Source organism: Malaclemys terrapin, chromosome 1 (genome assembly GCF_027887155.1).
Source record: "Malaclemys terrapin pileata isolate rMalTer1 chromosome 1, rMalTer1.hap1, whole genome shotgun sequence".
In the NCBI taxonomy this organism is placed as follows: domain Eukaryota; kingdom Metazoa; phylum Chordata; order Testudines; family Emydidae; genus Malaclemys; species Malaclemys terrapin.
This window is the reverse complement of record NC_071505.1, coordinates 216,641,376-216,659,229: the sequence shown is the minus strand read 5'-3', so window position 1 is coordinate 216,659,229 and position 17,854 is coordinate 216,641,376.

The following is a 17,854-nucleotide window of genomic DNA, read 5'->3' as shown; positions in this document are numbered from 1 at the left end:
GGAGTAATTCAGATGTAATATAAAACCTAAAAAACCTAACTATTCTCCACAAGTGAGTACCGTGAGATTTTCTCCTGGATGGCACATTTCCCCCACTCCCACCTTCAATGGTGCTAGATGTGCAATCCACTGTAAGCAGTGTCATTCTAGAAATGAGTGTCTCATATCTCCACACAACAGCTGCGGTTGATTAAGACAAAATGATAAAACTGAGCTTGCTAGATTGCATCCTGTTTACTTCTGTACTGCACTCCTGGGAACACCAGTAGATAGCTGTTCTGTGGCTTTAAACTAATCTCCATTCACATCCAGCAGGGTGTCTGACCCCTGAAATATATTACGCATGCATACCAACACAATGCGCCCCTTTTGTTGCTTCTAGCATGTGAGAATAATAAATTGAATGCGTGGGTTACATAAAAAGTAATAATTTCGCATAAAACAGCCCATGTTCCCTTGGTGATGGCACCTCATTAATTTTGCCAAATCCTCTCCCTAAATTATAGTAAAGAATTCTGCTGTCATTTTTTTCTTTTATGAACAAATATTAATAAAGAATAATAAGACAGGAGCTCTGCTGCCTTTTTGGAATCTCTAAAGTGTTCATATGAAAAGCAGATGGGTTCAGCAGAAGTACCTTGATTGACAGATTACACAGCATTTGGATTTGCTACAGCTGTTATGGGAAGGATTGCCACTCAAAAACAATTCAATATTCCAAATTCACAATATCATAAGCTTTCTCCCTCTCATCAGCATCTAGTAATGATGTCATCAAATCAAAGGTCTCTATTTATATGTTTTCTTTACACTCTTACTCCATGTTTTTCAGCAAGGCTGTCTTTGCTGTCCTTAGACCTTAGTACGTGAATACTCTTCTTTTAAACAAACATCAGGGAAGGAAATTCCATGACTCCAGTTTTGCCCCAAGTTCTGACATATCCAACTTGTTGTACCCCACAGGATTAATCAGGTACAGAATAATGTTCCAGCTTTTTGAAACAGCATCTGCCTTATGGCTCTACTGTACAAGCAACTTTTGGAAGACATATATACAACCATCAAGAAGAATAAAACTAAAATTGATCCTTTTGCTGTTGGCACGTGAAAGTCTGGAGAACATTCCTTGATTCACCCCTTCAGCGTGTACATGAGCAGAACAAGATCACAGAGACATTGAAGGGGCAGCAACTTGGGAGTTGGCTATGGCAGCTGTTTTGAACAATTGTAGGAAGATAATCAAGTTTCCTAACCTACATACTGGAAAAGTTAATGCAAATGTCAGTCGATATATATGACTAGTCATTGTGCTCATAGTAAGCAGGAGCTCACAGGAGCTCAACTTCTTCACTTCCCCTTTAGTCTAGCTGAGGTAAACGGCTGTTGCTATGCAGGCATCATTAATGTGCACAAACACAAACTCCTGGCACCTTTCATTACGTATTTCTATCTGACATGATTCTTAATTCACATTCTTGGAAGATCAGAACCAAAGTTCAGAGAGAGACAGATGAAGTTAATATGATTTCACTTGCAAAATAATAGCTAATAAATTGCTAATAAGCTACCCTGAAGCAATGAACATGCTTGCCTGAGACATTTCACGGAGCATGAAACTTTACTACAGATGCAGTCACAAAAGACTATGAGGAATTTGTATTGGTTTGACTTAGAAAGGGTAGGAGTTATCATTTTAAAGGCCACTACATAGACAGCAAACTACTATCTCAGTAAATGGCATTCAATATATTTCATTTCATTCCTCATTGTAGTGTACTGCAGGTACCTGAACAAGAAAAGTCTAATGATGTTGGTTGACTAAGGTTGCCTTACTGTCAAGTGGAACTACAGTACATTCTCCATCCTTGGGAGTGCCACACCAGCAAACAGATTCAGTTGTCACTTCCCAGTCTGGCTTCAGCTACATACTTGTATGATATTTTTCCCCCAGCTTTTTCCACTTTACAATATTCCATTAACTTTAACCCAATGAGCTTTAGAACACATGAAGTTTTAAAAACAAAAAATCCCAAGCTATTTGGACTTCCCAACACAGGTTTTTGTTCTCATTCTGATTCTTCAAGTACCTTCTCCCAGCTCTCTCCTTCTGAGACTCTCATTGCCAGAAGAGTATCCACTTCAACATTTCAAGTAGGCGGCAAGTTCCCAACTGAATGCTGTTTTACAAGCAGCAACTACAAAATAAAACTGAGGTTTCATTCATAAATTGTGTGAGGTCAGGGTAAGAATCACATTTACACTGAAGCACTCTCCCAAATGATGCTCTCAGTAAGGAAAACCAAATGTGTGCCTGATGGCAGAGAATAAGGCTGAAGGTCAATGGACCAATGCACGTCTTCCAGCTGAATCTCAGAAGGGTCATAGCAGCTGTAGGACCCTCAGTAAATATGGCCACAATAAAGGACCCTGATACAGTAAACAGTTAAAATAAAGTTAATATAACGTTAAGTGTCCTTATTCTGTCAGAGGGCAAATGAATTGGTTGGTATATCACAAATAAGAAGAGCCTGATGGAGAGGATATTGGAGAAACTCCTTGGTCTATTCCCAATCCTACATTAATCCCATAAGAGTAAAAAGTTAATTATGCTAAATAATACCATCTCCAGAGCCATTTTCAAAGGTGGGAGGTCTGATTTTCAGAGGTGCTAAGCACCCACAGATCCCACTAAAGTCAATGGGAGAAGCAAGTGCTCAGCATTTCTGAAAATCCACTTTATCTAGGTGCCAAAATATTAAATTAGATACCCAAGTGGTAAAATGTTGGCCAATGCCTCTAAATGACTTGCTGTGCCAAGTTTTTCTATTATCTAACTCAATCTTTCCCTAATATCAGATTTGAATTTTTACTTTTCTGTGTTCATCTATTTTGTCCTTATCTACTGCAGTTCAATTAGTTCTCTCCTCTCTTGGGTTTCCTTTAAAGTTACCCATTCATCCCATTTTTAAACTCTGTTAATCTTTCTTTGTAAATTGTGTCACCCAGTAATTTTATTTTTTGTTTATTCTCAGTCGATTTCTTAATGGACAGGTGAACACTGCACAAAAGTTACTAACAAAAATTATATCTCTGGCAAATTGTAAGTTCTTCATGAAAATATACATTATCCTGCTTTTCGTTGGTAACTTTTATGTTATTTTTAGTATTGAACATCTAGCTACTGTAAAAGAGCAAAGAATGACAAACTTTGAGTCTTAAATGTGTCTTGAAGAGGAACTTTTACACTACAGCAAATATGAAAAAAGAATCTTTATTAAAAAAGCAATTTTCTGTGCCACTAGTTTGTTGAATTCCCATTTCTATTTTTTTTTAAGTTATTTATGTTTGATTAAGTGGCCTCCCTCATAGACCAGCTTCTGCTTTCTCCTGCAGTGAGGTGATTCTCCTTTGCTTGTTATATTATAGTTTGTTTCTATGGAAATAACTGAGATGTAAAATTTAGTATTATGATTTTATTATTGCAGCAAATGTTATTTATATAGTGCCATAGGTATGCATGGTGCTTTAAACAAATACAGCAATATTCTCGCCCTTTAAGAGCATACAACTGATGTAATATGCAGCAAAGAGAATGTGATGTGCGGGAATGAGAACATTTACACAGTATAAAGGGCAAGAATTATTTGAAAGTATAAAATACCCCTCTGTGGTCCTGTTTATTAAAATAACCACACCATGGGTTTTGAAGAACAGGAGGCTGCATCAGACACAGGATCCGAGAGTTCATTGTTGGCACAGTACATAGTGTGGGAAATAATGCAGAGGCCTCTGCGGGGATAAAGACAAGAAAAGAGCAGAGGGCAGAGAGCAAGCAGGGGAGTGATGAGAGATGAGATGTACTCTCCTAGGAATTCAAATCTTAAATTTACATGAGGAGTACAGGCTTTGCCATGCTGAGCTTGAGAACTGGCAATGGAAATCCCGGAAAGATGTTGGAAAGAGTTTTAGCTGTAAGACTAAACAGAGCAGGAGGAGGGGGATCTCACAGAATCTAAGATAACGATTAGCTGGTAGACAAATGCTGTGTCCCTAACTACAGAGATCTTATAATGAACAATGGCAAGAAGCAAATGATCTGATAGAAAAACTGTATCCCTATGATTGGTAGGATTTTTAAGGGTTCCCTATTGAATATCTAGCTTTAATAAAGTTAGATATCTTGTGTTAGATTATCAGCTGGTGTAAATTAGTTATTGAAGGCAATGGAGCTACACTGATTAGCATCAGCTGATGATCTGGCTCCTGGTTTCCATCTACTCCTGAATATTGTAGAATCTACACTGATCATTCCATTCTTGATGGAAAACCTTTGCTCTGACTTTAAAGTCCTACCCAGCAAGTATTAAAGTAGTGGGGCACAAGTGTCCCTTCTAGGGACACCTTCTTCCTAATGAATGACATTACAGCGTAGTCAGATCAGAAGACGGACCTGTATTTTGGAGATATTTAACATCTTCCTTGAGGACAAGGCTATCACTTACTATAGCATAACCACACAAGGGAGTAAGGGGATGTGAAGTGGACACCAAATCCTTTTACAGATCCCCATTCTGGATACAGGGTGGGAGAGAAGCAAGCTCCAAAAGGCTGCTACAGCCTGCTATAAGAGGAGTATGGGCAGAGGAGGTGGTTTGCTTGACAGTGAATGGAAGAGGAGGTAGGTCCAAAAAAAATGGTCTATTACATACGGTCCATGCAATGAAAATATTTCTAATCCCTGCTGTAAATAATTTATTTAATTTTAAATATAAGCTTTCAGGGACACTTTCTAGAGTGGACAAAGCCTTTCAGAATTTACACAACTAGATCTAAAATGGTTTATTTGACTATCTTTTGGTAAGATACATGCACCACAGAGACACAATTAGTTATTGAGTCCTCCAACCAACCCAAACCTTTGCAATAAGATTCAAATAGAGATGCAATAGGTCTGATTCCTCTCTCACACCCGAGACACTCAGGAATAGCTAGATTTAGCTCCGAACAGTTAGAGTAGTGTAAAATTGGTGTAAGCAAGAGGAGACTCATGCCTTTCATCTTGGAATTAGACACAGCTACTCTAAAAAAAATTGCTCATCTGTCTCCTCATGCATTACATTGAAAAGTCACATCATGCTGATGTATATAAAAAGGGAACAAAATAAAAGATACAGAATAATGAGAAGACTGACACCACAAAAGATGAGATGGGAGCTAGCTCCCTATGGAACATTTTCAATTTATTTACTATTGCAATCTTACCAGCAATTATCTTTTCATTTCCATTTTTCTTCCTTCATTCTCTCCAGCAGAGTTTCTTTTTTGTTGTGATTACTTTTTGCCTACTACCACCCCCATCTTTCCATTTTCCCCCCCTCTCCCCCAAAATATCAACCAGACAGGTGCTATTTTTTAGTTTGTAATTTGTATTTAGTTCTCTTTCTGAAAAATCGATGTAGAGTGCAATTTAATTAACAGGGAACAAAAGGTATAGTTTTTTCATATACAAAAATTAAAAAACATTGTTAGCAGCTTATCTCACTCATGTGGCAATTCAGGGGAATGGCTTGCAAGATGAATATGTTTTCTGTCAGACCATTCCTGAAAGGAACTGCTGGTCAATGGACTCCTGAGTGTCTATTTTTTTTTAGTTAAATAAGTAAATACATGCCAATATAAAGTTCAGGTTGAAGCTGTGCAGAGAAAGTCCCATTTCATGGAGGATTACAGTATTTTGAAATGTGTTGCTCTTTTTTTCCCCAATTATGAACAAAACCCAACCATTTCTCAGTCCTCTGAGAAAGAGAGAGCTTGGGGTCCGTGACTCCAGGACAGCCTCTCAACCTGGCTGGCTGGCCTTGAGCCCTAGACCCTAGAAGCCCTACGTCCCTGGACCCAGGACTGCCTGTGTGGCAGGCAGTTTCATCGGAATCCTGCCTACCATCTCCGCAGAACTTTCCAATTTAAACAAAATGGTAAATTCCAACAAAAATCTGTTTTTTTGGAATTTCTTCCCAGCTCGACACTAGGCACCTGACACATAATTAATACTACAATAAAACCCCATCAGCTCCCTCATTGTCCTCCTTCCAATCCCTCCTTCAAACTCTTGTCTTGCTGCCTACAAAAAACCTGACATGGTTGGGGCAGCTGGTTTGCTATGAACAGTGTCCATCATCCTGGCCAATCTTGTCATATTGTTTTGTTGTGCTCCCTCCTCTGTCTGTCACATCCACCTGTTGTCTCTTGGCTTATACATAGACTGCAAGGTCTTTTGTTCTATGTTTATATGGTGTCTATCACAATTGGGTCCTGATCTCTGAGGCACAACAGTAATAAAAATAATAAGCAGACTAGCCAACCATCTACAAAAAAGCTTCTTTCACACCTTCTTTTGTGGAGCTCTCTCCAGAAACCTACTCAAAGAGATGGCTTTCCGACATTTCCTGAGAGGTCACTAAATTTGGTCTATTTCAGACCATGACAACTAAATTTAAGCTCTCTTCTGTTCAGTTCACATCCTACACACCAAGAGATAAGCAGCATCTCCCTCTTTAGTTTGCTAGACAAGTTTTATTATTGCACTTAATGCTGTTCAGACTTGTTCTTGGGTAGTTACTATCAGGTAATTTTCTGACTATGAAAATGTTTAATTTTCAACTCTCTTTATGTGCTCTGTATCTGTGCATCTTTTTCATTTTACACTGATTTCTTCTGTATAAAGCATTTCTATTAGGGCTGTGAGAACCCTTTAAGTCTGAATCTCAGAGGCTGGCCATGGCCCAATTCCTGCAGGTTTTGGTTCGTGCCTGGGACACTACATTATATTTGCAGTCTTCAGTGAGGGGGAGAAAAAGGCAAACAGTCACCTCAATATTTGCTTTCCTGGATCAGTGGAAACTCTTCCTTGCTCTTGTTGACTTATGGGGACATCAGACCACATCCTACCCTTCAGAGATTGAAGGAGCAGTGGCCCATACTCATTGCTTCACACCCCCTGACAAAACCCAAAACCTTGAAAGAAGAGAGAGAACAACCAGCACTCCCTGAAGATTATTCAAGAGGGAGAAGTTGACACAAATGAGCATGCACAATGTGCACAATGTGCGTCCCCAGCAGGAGGGGAGACAGCTGACCTGGAAGGTCTACCCTCCAACAAGAAGATTGTTAAGGTCAAGAGGATCCCAGAGTTCGTGGCTTCGCTATCGTCCCAGGCACCGAGCTTGACCTTGCTAATGCAAGGGTTTATCTTTCCAATAAGATTCTATGTTGTGTCATGGAAGTTGCACTCCCTCAAGCCTCACTGAGTTTAAATTAACCCTAAGAGATAAGTATCAGAGAAGCTTCAAGCTGTGATCTGATGTGCTACCTCCAAAGGGCTTCCCTAGAGGAGAACTGATCATAGGCTCTGTTGAATGAAGACTGCATTGCCCAGACATTGTCTGAAGTTTTGTCTTCTCCTGTTTTTCCACTCAATTTATTTCTGTTCCAGCTGCCTCAGACCACTAAAGTATTTTGGGATCTTCTTTGTATAGCATTGTCCTTTCATTTGTTTCTGTGAAAACTTTGCTCTAGAAGGTGCAGTCACTTCGTGTCTGTAAATCTATTTCATATTCACATATGTATCTTAAACATCATTTCAGATTCCAGTTAAGCCAAGATTTACTTTCTTTCCATGTGTGAGTTTGGATCAACTGACGGAACAAGTCATTGTGCTGAAGAATGGTTGAAGTAAAATGCACACTGTTTTGTTTGACTGTTTTGTGAATTTTTTTGGTTGGTTCATACATTTTTAATAGTGAGAGTAATATTACCAATGGTTCTGATGGATTCTCCATCATTGGCAATTTTTAAAACAAAATTGGATGCTTTTAAAAAACATATACAGTAGAACCTCAGAGTTATGAACACCTCTGGAATGGAGGTTGTTTATCACTCTGAAATGTTCATAACTCTCAAACAATTTTACGGTTGTTCTTTCAAAAGTTTACAACTGAACATTGACTTAATATAGCTTTGTAACTTTACTATGCAGAAGAAAATTCTGCTTTTAACCATCTTAATTTAAATGAAACAAGCACAAAAAGTTTGCTTACCTGGTCAAATTTTTTTTTAACTTTCCCTTTATTTTTGTAGTAGTAGTACTGTATGGTATTTGCTCTTTTTTTTTTTTTTTTTTTTGGTCTCTGCTGCTGCCTGATTTCTTACTTCCAGTTCCAAATGAGGTGTGTGGTTGACCGGTCAGTTCGTAACTCTGGTGTTCGTAACTCTGAGGTTCTACTGTCCTCTAGTTCAAACAGGAATTAACTCAGTGATGTTCTATGGCCTGTGTTATACAGGAGCTCAGACTCAATAATCACAATAATCCCTTCCACACTTGGAATCTATGAACTCTACCATGCAGAAGAAAGACTATTTAGATTGTCAGGTCTCACTGTGAATGTAAAAAGTGCACATTCAAATAGGAAGGAACTGTAACCTGTCATATTATGAACTGAAATCAGAGCACTAACCTTATTTCTTGTATAAGGTGCTACAAAAATTGAGTATATTTTATTTTTCTTGAATTAAAAATAATATGATACTTGATGAGAACATTATCGGTTGTGATCATTTCTTTTTGCACAAAGACATGCTAGAGGCACAGATTCTTTTGAGTCCACATACTGAGTCTTCGGAACTCATGCCATGAGTAAAATTTTGAATTATCAGGTACAGTCTGGTTCAAGTTTTTCTCATTCACACATGCATACATGGCTAAAAGGAGAGTTAGAAATGCTTTCACACTTTAATGCTTTGTTATAAATGGTTGGACTTTCTTATTCCATGTATTATTCACTATAATTCTACAGCCTGCTGTAGTTTCCTTGGGAACACTTTACTCAGAGATTAAGAAAAGTAACACATTCATTATCAAACAAAAATCTGATTTAGGAATTTTTGTTCCAAATATTATAAGAAGAGTAATTACTGGTACATATGATCATTCACATGGAACAATTCTGAGACAGCTCTATTAAATATAGTTCCATGAAGTATAATTAATTCCTTTGTTGTTCAATGTAGACTAATATCTAATCATAATGTCTTCTTGATATTCACGTGGCTATAATATAAAAATCTAGAGGAATGCAATTTAGCAATAATTGTCTACTTTAAGTGATGGTTGTTTGCCTTTTTGTGTTTATTTCCTGTCACTGTAACTACTAAGTAAGGTTTCCTTAATGCAGCTTTTGTTTGTGATTCCAAACCCATGGCAGAAATGACACAAAACATCTTGTTGAGTGCTTAAGGACTGCAGCAACACCAGGTACCTAATGGGAGCCAATGCCATCAATAACGTTTAATAAATAAAAAGTCCTTTCTTTGCCTTTCACTGTGCCAATATTTCATTTTGTAAACTATACAACTGTTCACAAGTGACCTTTCAAGAACAAGTGGCAGTTTCATAAACAAGCTGTTTTTCACGGCGCTTTTGTCAAGCACTGAGCAGTAATAGCGACATTGCTTTTGCATCCTGCTGCTGTTTTGAAAAAACCACCATAATTCTTTTCAGCAATTAAGCAACCCTTTTGTATGATCATCACCATTTTGTTTATGAAGTGGGCCCCATTGGTCCATTCATGTTCTCCAACTGAATTGTTAAGATGTACTTCCTATTACAGAGCTTCATCCATTTGCAATCATTACTGTTGTAAATATGCATGCCAACAAAAAATGGCATCACAAAAACAAACAGGTGTTGACTCTTCATCCCATTAGCCAACATACACAGCTCAAGATTTCCTAGAATGCATGCTGGGTATTTAGACAGCTCCTGCCATGTTACAGAATATGTTTAGTTTTGCTAAATTAGAAGTCCATTAAACTCCTTGCTATGTTATGTGAGTACAGTAATAAAGAACAAACATTACCCATAACTATTATTTTGTTGCTTGAAAATTACATTTCACATATTCTGATTACATTCCAGTTTGAAAATATTTAAGAATAAATTACAATGCTTGTATGTAGGATTTTTATACCTCTAACATTTGCAATATTCCCCCTTTTCTTAGGCAAGATAACATGAGAGATGACTGATTCTCCACTAATCTCCAGATTCTCCATCTCTTGAAGCCTATACAGCAAGACTGCATGTCTTTCTAAGATTGTGTTGCCAGCACAGGGGCCCGAGGACAGCAACAGTGGGGTTCGTTGCCCGGAGTGCTTCGCGCCAATAAACATACCGGGGTGGAGAAACAATCAAAGTTTATTTGAGATCTCAAAGTGGTGCAAGGAGACAGGCAAGTCTCAAATCAAGCACACCAGCAAAAACAGTTTCTCTCTTCTTTATACATTTTACAACTAAGCCCCCCCACTTCCCCTTCCCTACTACTCCCCCTCTAGTCTCCCTCCCCTCTCTACCGAAGACATGTTATACATTTAAGCAACTAAATCATTCTAGGGCTATAAATCTAGCTTGTTAGTAACTTCTCCCTAAACTGTTATTTGGTCCTGTTTACCCTTAGTTTATTACCCCTTCCCCAGCTAGAAACATGCAAACCTCATCATTATCGTTTGGTACCTAGTATGAACAAGGTCGTAATTGCTAACTGGCTATTTACACATTCCAATTCCTGTCCTTGGTTGTTGAGGTCAATCAGAGTTAAACATGGAAAGACAGAGTTTAAACATGGAAGAACTCTGGCTCAGGCAGGCCTAGTAACCCCAACAATTGCTACCGCTTGAACAGAAGTTATGGGCTTGAAGAGACAGTACTGGTGAGGTTCCATGGCCTGTGTTATGCAGGAGGTCAGATTAGTTTATCTGAATGGTCCTATCTAATTCAGCACTTTATCTATTATTTTTCATACAGGATTTTTTCCCAGATTTTTGAGTGGTAGCTCATTTCAAATGTACTCAAACTATGCAAGCAATGGGATCCACTTATCCAAAAGACAGCCAGCAAATGATTTTGGAGTAAATCTGCACTGCATTAATGCATATTTGCTTCTGCATATCTATTAAGGAAGAGTGACATCTTTTGCTACAGAATTCGTACCCTTTCTTAACAATCCAGGGAACTACAGACCAGTCAGCCTCACCTCAGTCCCTGGAAAAATCATGGAGCAGGTCCTCAAGGAATCAATTCTGAAGCACTTAGAGGAGAGGAAAGTGATCAGGAACAGTCAGCATGGATTCACCAAGGGCAAGTCATGCCTGACTAACCTAATTGCCTTCTATGACGAGATAACTGGCTCTGTGGATGAGGGGAAAGCAGTGGACGTGTTATTCCTTGACTTTAGCAAAGCTTTTGATATGGTCTCCCACAGTATTCTTTCCGGGAAGTTAAAGAAGTATGGGCTGGATGAATGGACTATAAGGTGGATAGAAAGCTGGCTAGATCATCGGGCTCAACAGGTAGTGATCAATGGCTCCATGTCTAGTGATCAATGGCAGCCAGTATCAAGCGGAGTGCCCCAAGGGTCGGTCCTGGGGCCGGTTTTGTTCAATATCTTCATTAATGATCTGGAGGATGGCGTGGACTGCACTCTCAGCAAGTTTGCAGATGACACTAAACTGGGAGGAGATTTAGGTATGCTGAAGGGTAGGGATAGGATACAGAGGGACCTAGACAAATTAGAGGATTGGGCCAAAAGAAATCTGATGAGGTTCAACAAGGACAAGTGCAGAGTCCTGCACTTAGGACGGAAAAATCCCATGCACTTCTACAGACTAGGGACCAAATGGCTAGGCAGCAGTTCTGCAGAAAAGGACCTAGGGGTTACAGTGGACGAGAAGCTGGATATGAGTCGACAGTGTGCCCTTGTTGCCAAGAAGGCTAACAGCATTTTGGGCTGTATAAGTAGGGGCATTGCCAGCAGATCAAGGGACATGATCATTCCCCTCTATTCAACATTGGTGAGGCCTCATCTGGAGTACTGTGTTCAGTTTTGGGCCCCACACTACAAGAAGGATGTGGAAAAATTGGAAAGTGTCCAACAGAGGGCAACAAAAATGATTATGGGGTTGGAGCACATGACTTATGAGGAGAGGCTGAGGAAACTGGGATTGTTTAGTTTGCAGAAGAGAAGAATGAGGGGGGATTTGATAGCTGCTTTCAACTACCTGAAATGGAGTTCCAAAGAGGATGGATCTAGAGTGTTCTCAGTGGTACCAGATGACAGAACAAGGAGTAATGGTCTCAAGTTGCAGTGGGGGTGGTATAGGTTGGATTTTAGGAAAAACTTTTTCACTAGGAGGGTGGTGAAGCGCTGGAATGGGTTACCTAGGGAGGTGGTGGAATCTCCTTCCTTAGAGGTTTTTAAGGTCAGGCTTGACAAAGTCTGGCTGGGATGATTTAGTTGGGGATTGGTCCTGCTTTGAGCAGGGAGTTGGACTAAATGACCTCCTGAGGTCCCTTCCAACCCTGATATTCTATGAATATTTTCATGACCTTTTCAACCCTTTGGGATTTAAAGGTGTCTTCTTGTGTTGCAAGGTGTGACATTATTGACATGAATTGGGACCGTATAGCTCATTGTTGCAACCAAGGTCCTGTAGTGGTACCAAATCTTTTATAAAGGGGGGTCAAATAAGGTGTCTAAGACAAGGTTATTGTTTGCTGGTTATGATTATGCTGTGTATCATTTTTTAAGTTGAAGTTATGAATATTGGCTCTATACGGTCTGTATTTTAAACTTATGCTATGCTTCTGGGGGACACCCCAGACAAGTTGGTTTCAGCTCTGCCTAGCCTGCTTGATGTCCCATTAAGGACCATCAGCTATGCAGTTGACCCTTTGAGAGAAGGCAGATACGCCTTGTGACTCAGCAAAGTATGCAGGGACTTGTCCAATTGACTCCAAACTCCATTTTGCTGTAATTTTCCACAGTAAGAACAAAGAGGTGTTCTTACACCTGGAACGGACTATAAGAGGCTGATGCCTCTCCTCCATTTTGTCTTCAATCCTGCTTTTTACCTCTGGAGGGACTTTGCTACAAACGGAAGCTCTACACAAAGGACTGATGACCCATCCCAGCTCTGGATGCACTTCAGAGACTTGATTTGAATCTGCAGTTTTTTCTATCACTGCTACAAGCCTGAATCAAGAACTTTGCCATTACTGTATGTAATTGATTCCATTTAGCCAATTCTATTTCTCATCTATATCTTTTTCCTTTTATGAATAAACCTTTAGATTTTAGATTCTAAAGGATTGGCAACAGCATGATTTGTGGGTAAGATCTAACTTGTATATTGACCTGGATCTGGGGCTTGGTCCTTTGGGATGGAAAGAATCTTTTTTTGTTTACTTGGGTATTGGTTTTCATAACTATTTGTCCCCATAACGAGTGGCACTGGTGGTGATACTGGGAAACTGGAGTGTCCAAGGGAATTGCTTGTGTGACTTGTGGTTAGCCAGTGGGGTGAGACCAAAATCCTCTTTGTCTGGCTGGTTTGCTTTGCCTTAGAGGTGGAAAAACCCCAGCCTTGGGCTGTAACTGCCCTGTTTTAAACAATTTGTCCTGAATTGGCACTCTCAGTTGGGTCCCGCCACAACCAGCATAGTTACACAAGGCAACCAGACAAATAAATTGGTAGATTTAAGAGAGACCATGTACTGACAAAGCACGGGATGGTGGAGGTTGTTGAGGGCAGGTCTTTTTCACAGTTGTGTGAGAAGTTTATAGTATACCTGCTAGCACCATGCCTGGATCATTCCAGTGCTGTCTCCCTTGCATAACAACTGAAACTCACTTCATTCATAAACATAGGATATGGAATTCTAATGACACTTCATATCTTATCTGGCTTTCAACTCATTTTGTGTCTTATAAAGAGAGCCTTAGGTCTCAAACCAAATACACTATTTTAATAAATGGAAGGAAGTGAACTTGGCTTTAATAAGTTAAAATGGTAAGATGGTACAGTACTGCTCAACTGCCATCTTTCAAGTCAGACTGAAAGAGTGCTGTCTGATCACTAATATTTCATAAGGTGCAGAATAGAGTGTGACTACTTTTCAGTGAGATCTTCTTTTAACTTTATAATGATCAGATTTATTATCCTGTTTCAGTCAAATCAGTACAGAGATATTTAGTGCAATGTACACAGTAAAATGGCTCAGGAGAAAATAGCATTCAGGATCATGCTTAGAACTGTGAAAAACAGGATTTGAAAAACCCTTTTTGTCCCAGCGCCAAATATTCTGAACCATACTCTGAGGGGGTAGCATCTCTTTCACTAGCAAAGAAAGAGGGAGACAGGAAAAGAAGGGGGGGGAATTAAGAGCATGATGGAGCAATTTGCTACAGAAGATGAGACTCTCAGGGGACAGCAGCTAAATAGTTGACTCACAAGGATATCCTAATTATATTAAAACCTTAATTGAAAACTAATCCGAAGCCCCATGGGAAAGAAGTGATGTCTGCCTGGATTCTCTCCTACAGCCAACCTCTGCTGATGCAGGAGAAAGAAGAAGGCATCAGGGAGCCAGTAACAGTTCCTCCATTATGCGGGTCAGTCTGTATCATCTCTGGCAGGAGTTAGAACAGCCTAAATTGAGGAGCACAGCTTGGCCCGAACCCTCCACCACCCTTGGTATGTCCTCTCCTTCAGCCTGCCCCCTATGCCAGACAATGGCTGGTGCAGGTGTAAGCTTTATATGCTAGCAGAGAGTTCCTCTCTGCAAAGGGAATTCTCTACAGCTACAGCCAAATTCCAGCCACCCTTGTACATGGGGATCTGTCCCACAGCTGTGGAGTACGCATTTCTTGAGTATTCTGGGTTTCCTCAGGACCCAGGAAAAGCCAGCAATATTTGCTGGCAGATGCCACCTTAGAATTGTTTGAGTGGTCCTTTGAGTGCTGACAACTTACAGCTTCCCACATAGTCCACATGGTGTCAGAAATGTAGTATAGAGTGCAGTGAGAAAATAGCCAACGACTAGTTTGCCTGATCAAACAAACAAACTTTCTTGTTCTGTCATTTTGTCTTGTCCTGGGTGGCTGGTTTGCTAGACACTTACCTGAAGGTTGTGTATCTAAGATGACAGGTTACTTCTAGCCATTAAACCAAAAGATTTAAAGGACAGCATGGATGGGAGGTGATGCTGTTTTAATGAAGCCAAAGCAGGTGGAGCCAATGGTGTGTAAAGGTGGTCTCTGAGGCCTAGGCAATGAAGTTCAGGACAGAGCCTGACTTTGCTTCAATAAATAAATGGCCCTGATAGGTAGGGTTACCATATTTCAACAATCAAAAAAGAGGACACAGGGTGCTGCCCTAGCCCTGCCCCACCCCCCTCAGAACCTCCCTACTCCCTACCTGTCCCCTGACTGCCCCCTCCTGAGACCCCCCACCCTAACTGCCCCCAGGACCCCACCCCCTATCTAAGCCTCCCTGCTCCCTGTCCCCTGACTGCCCCAACCGCTCCCTACACCCCCTTCTCCTGACAGCCCCCCCCAGAACCCCCGACCAATCTAAACCCCCCTCATTCCCTGTCCCTTGCCTGCCCTGCCCCCCCCCCCCACCAGGCTGAGGGAGAGCTGCAGGCTCCACGTGGAGCCAAACACTGCCTGCCCCACTGCTCTGCGGGGGAGGAGGGAGCGAGGGGGAGGGACTCTGGCTGCTAGAGGCCCCAGTGGCTGTGAGCGGCTTTCAATCAGGCCCAGCCGTCCAATCAGCCGCACCGCACTCTGCATGAGGGAAAGGGGGAAATCCCGGACATTTCTACTTTATTAGAAATCCCGCCCCGGACGGCCATTTAAAGCTGAAAAATCCAGACATGTCCGGGGAAAGCCGGATGGATGGTAACCCTACTGATAGGGAGTAGTCATTGCCCAAACTGATGTTACCTGAACTTTTGGAAAAAGATTTAATTCACTTTTTACAGAGCTTTAAATGTGAAGATCCCCTTCTTTTATATATCATGGACTCTGGATTGACTTCTATCCTTCCTTGCTAAACCCAACTAAGAGTCTAAAACCCACAGTTCCTACCCTGCAGCCACAGAGGTACAAAGTCAGCTTTGTGGCCTAGTAGATAAAGCATGGTAATGGGAGGCAGAAAAATGGGTTCCATTGCAGGCTTTTCCAAAGATTCAGTGTGTTACCTCAGCCAGCCCTCTCAGTTTCCTAGGCTGAAAACAATCCCTTCCTTTATAAAGTGTTATATTCGTAAACAGAAGTTTCATTTAAAAAAAAAAAAAGTAAGGATGAATGTATTTGAACAAAGTCCAGTTAATATCCCTCCCATCCAAAAAAACACTCTTTACAAAAATTATAGCTTTAATAAACCAAAACTTTAAAAATGAACAGTTATAGGAACCACCCATTTCCCCACTGCCATATAATCCACCTGATTTATATCACACCCCAAACTTAACTTTGCCCCAAATATATGAAAAGGTCAAAATAACAAATCAGTAGAAGATTATTACATAACATTTCATGTTTCATTTATGGTCCACAGGACAGCAGCTTTGCTTTGACATATCTTGTCAGGCCCACCGAAATAGACTTTCCTTCCATGATGCCTCGAGTTTCTGCATGCCCCACAGTGTCCTTCATCTCCCATCATGCTCTTAGTCCCCTGTAACCACACCAATCTTCTGCACCTACCCAATGAATCCTCTATTCCAGTCTTCCCCAGGGTCCTTCATTCCAAGTCAAGGAACATGACTCCATTTCAACCCCACATGGTGTGCCCAAGTACTTAAGTAAGTGAATAGGGAAGTGTCATTCACCCCTTCACAAAACACAAGGAACAGGAGTTACCCATTGAAATTAATAGAAAGCAGGTTTAAAACATACATAAGGAAGTACTTCTTCACACAATGCACAGTCAACCTGTGGAACTCATTTCCACAGGATATTGAGAAAGCCAAAAGTATAACAGGGTTCAAAAAGAATTAGAGAAGTTCATGGAGGATAAGTCCATCAATGACTATTAGCCAAGATAGTCAGGGACACAACCCCATCCTCTGGGTGTCCCTAAACCTCTGCCAGAAGCTGGGACTGAAGGACAGGGGATGGATCACTTGAAAATTGCCCTGTTCTGTTCATTCCCTCTGATGCATCTCATACTGGCCACTGCTGGAAGACAGGAGACAGGGCTAGACAGACCATTGGTATGAGCCAGTATGACTGTTCTTATTTGTACTTAAATACATAATTAGTATTTTGACATACTCTACATGTACTTGTACTAAAGTGCTTTAAATGCAAATATTGGGCACAGAATATTTAAATACATTTTAAAGGTACTTAAAGCAAAAGTAATTTTTATCTGCAAGTACTTTTAAAAAAAAAAAATCTTGCCCCTCCCAACTGTCCCAAATTCTAGTTGGCCCCAGATCCCACTGTCCCAGCTTGGGAGCTTCTGGCTGAGAGGGCTTTTTTCTGTTAGCCCCCTTCACTCCTGATTGGTCACTAGACAGCAGCAGTGGGTAAACTTGCTTCTCAGCCTAGCCAAGGGGTGCAGGGGTACAGAACAGGCAGACACATACCTCTGTGTCCTGCATTGAGCAAACAAGCCCAATAACTGCATCTTTTTTTTATGCTTATATTATTTAGGTAATTGTCCATGTATTGAGCAGACAATTGAAGGGAATATGGGAGTTGAAAGTACTTGCGTTTTTATTCTTGTACTTTTAAATACATAAGCACTATTTCCACAGCATACTTATGAGTACTTCTGTCACAATGTACTTGGCACTTAAATGCTTTTTATCAGTCTTACAGCAACACCGACCCCCAGGCCCTATTGCTCCTGTTCCTCTGTATTCTCCCCCTTCACATCCCCTCTGGCTCCTCCCAGAGAACAGTGTTTAATTGACAAAGTCTCTCCTAATTATTGTCCTTTGTGAGCA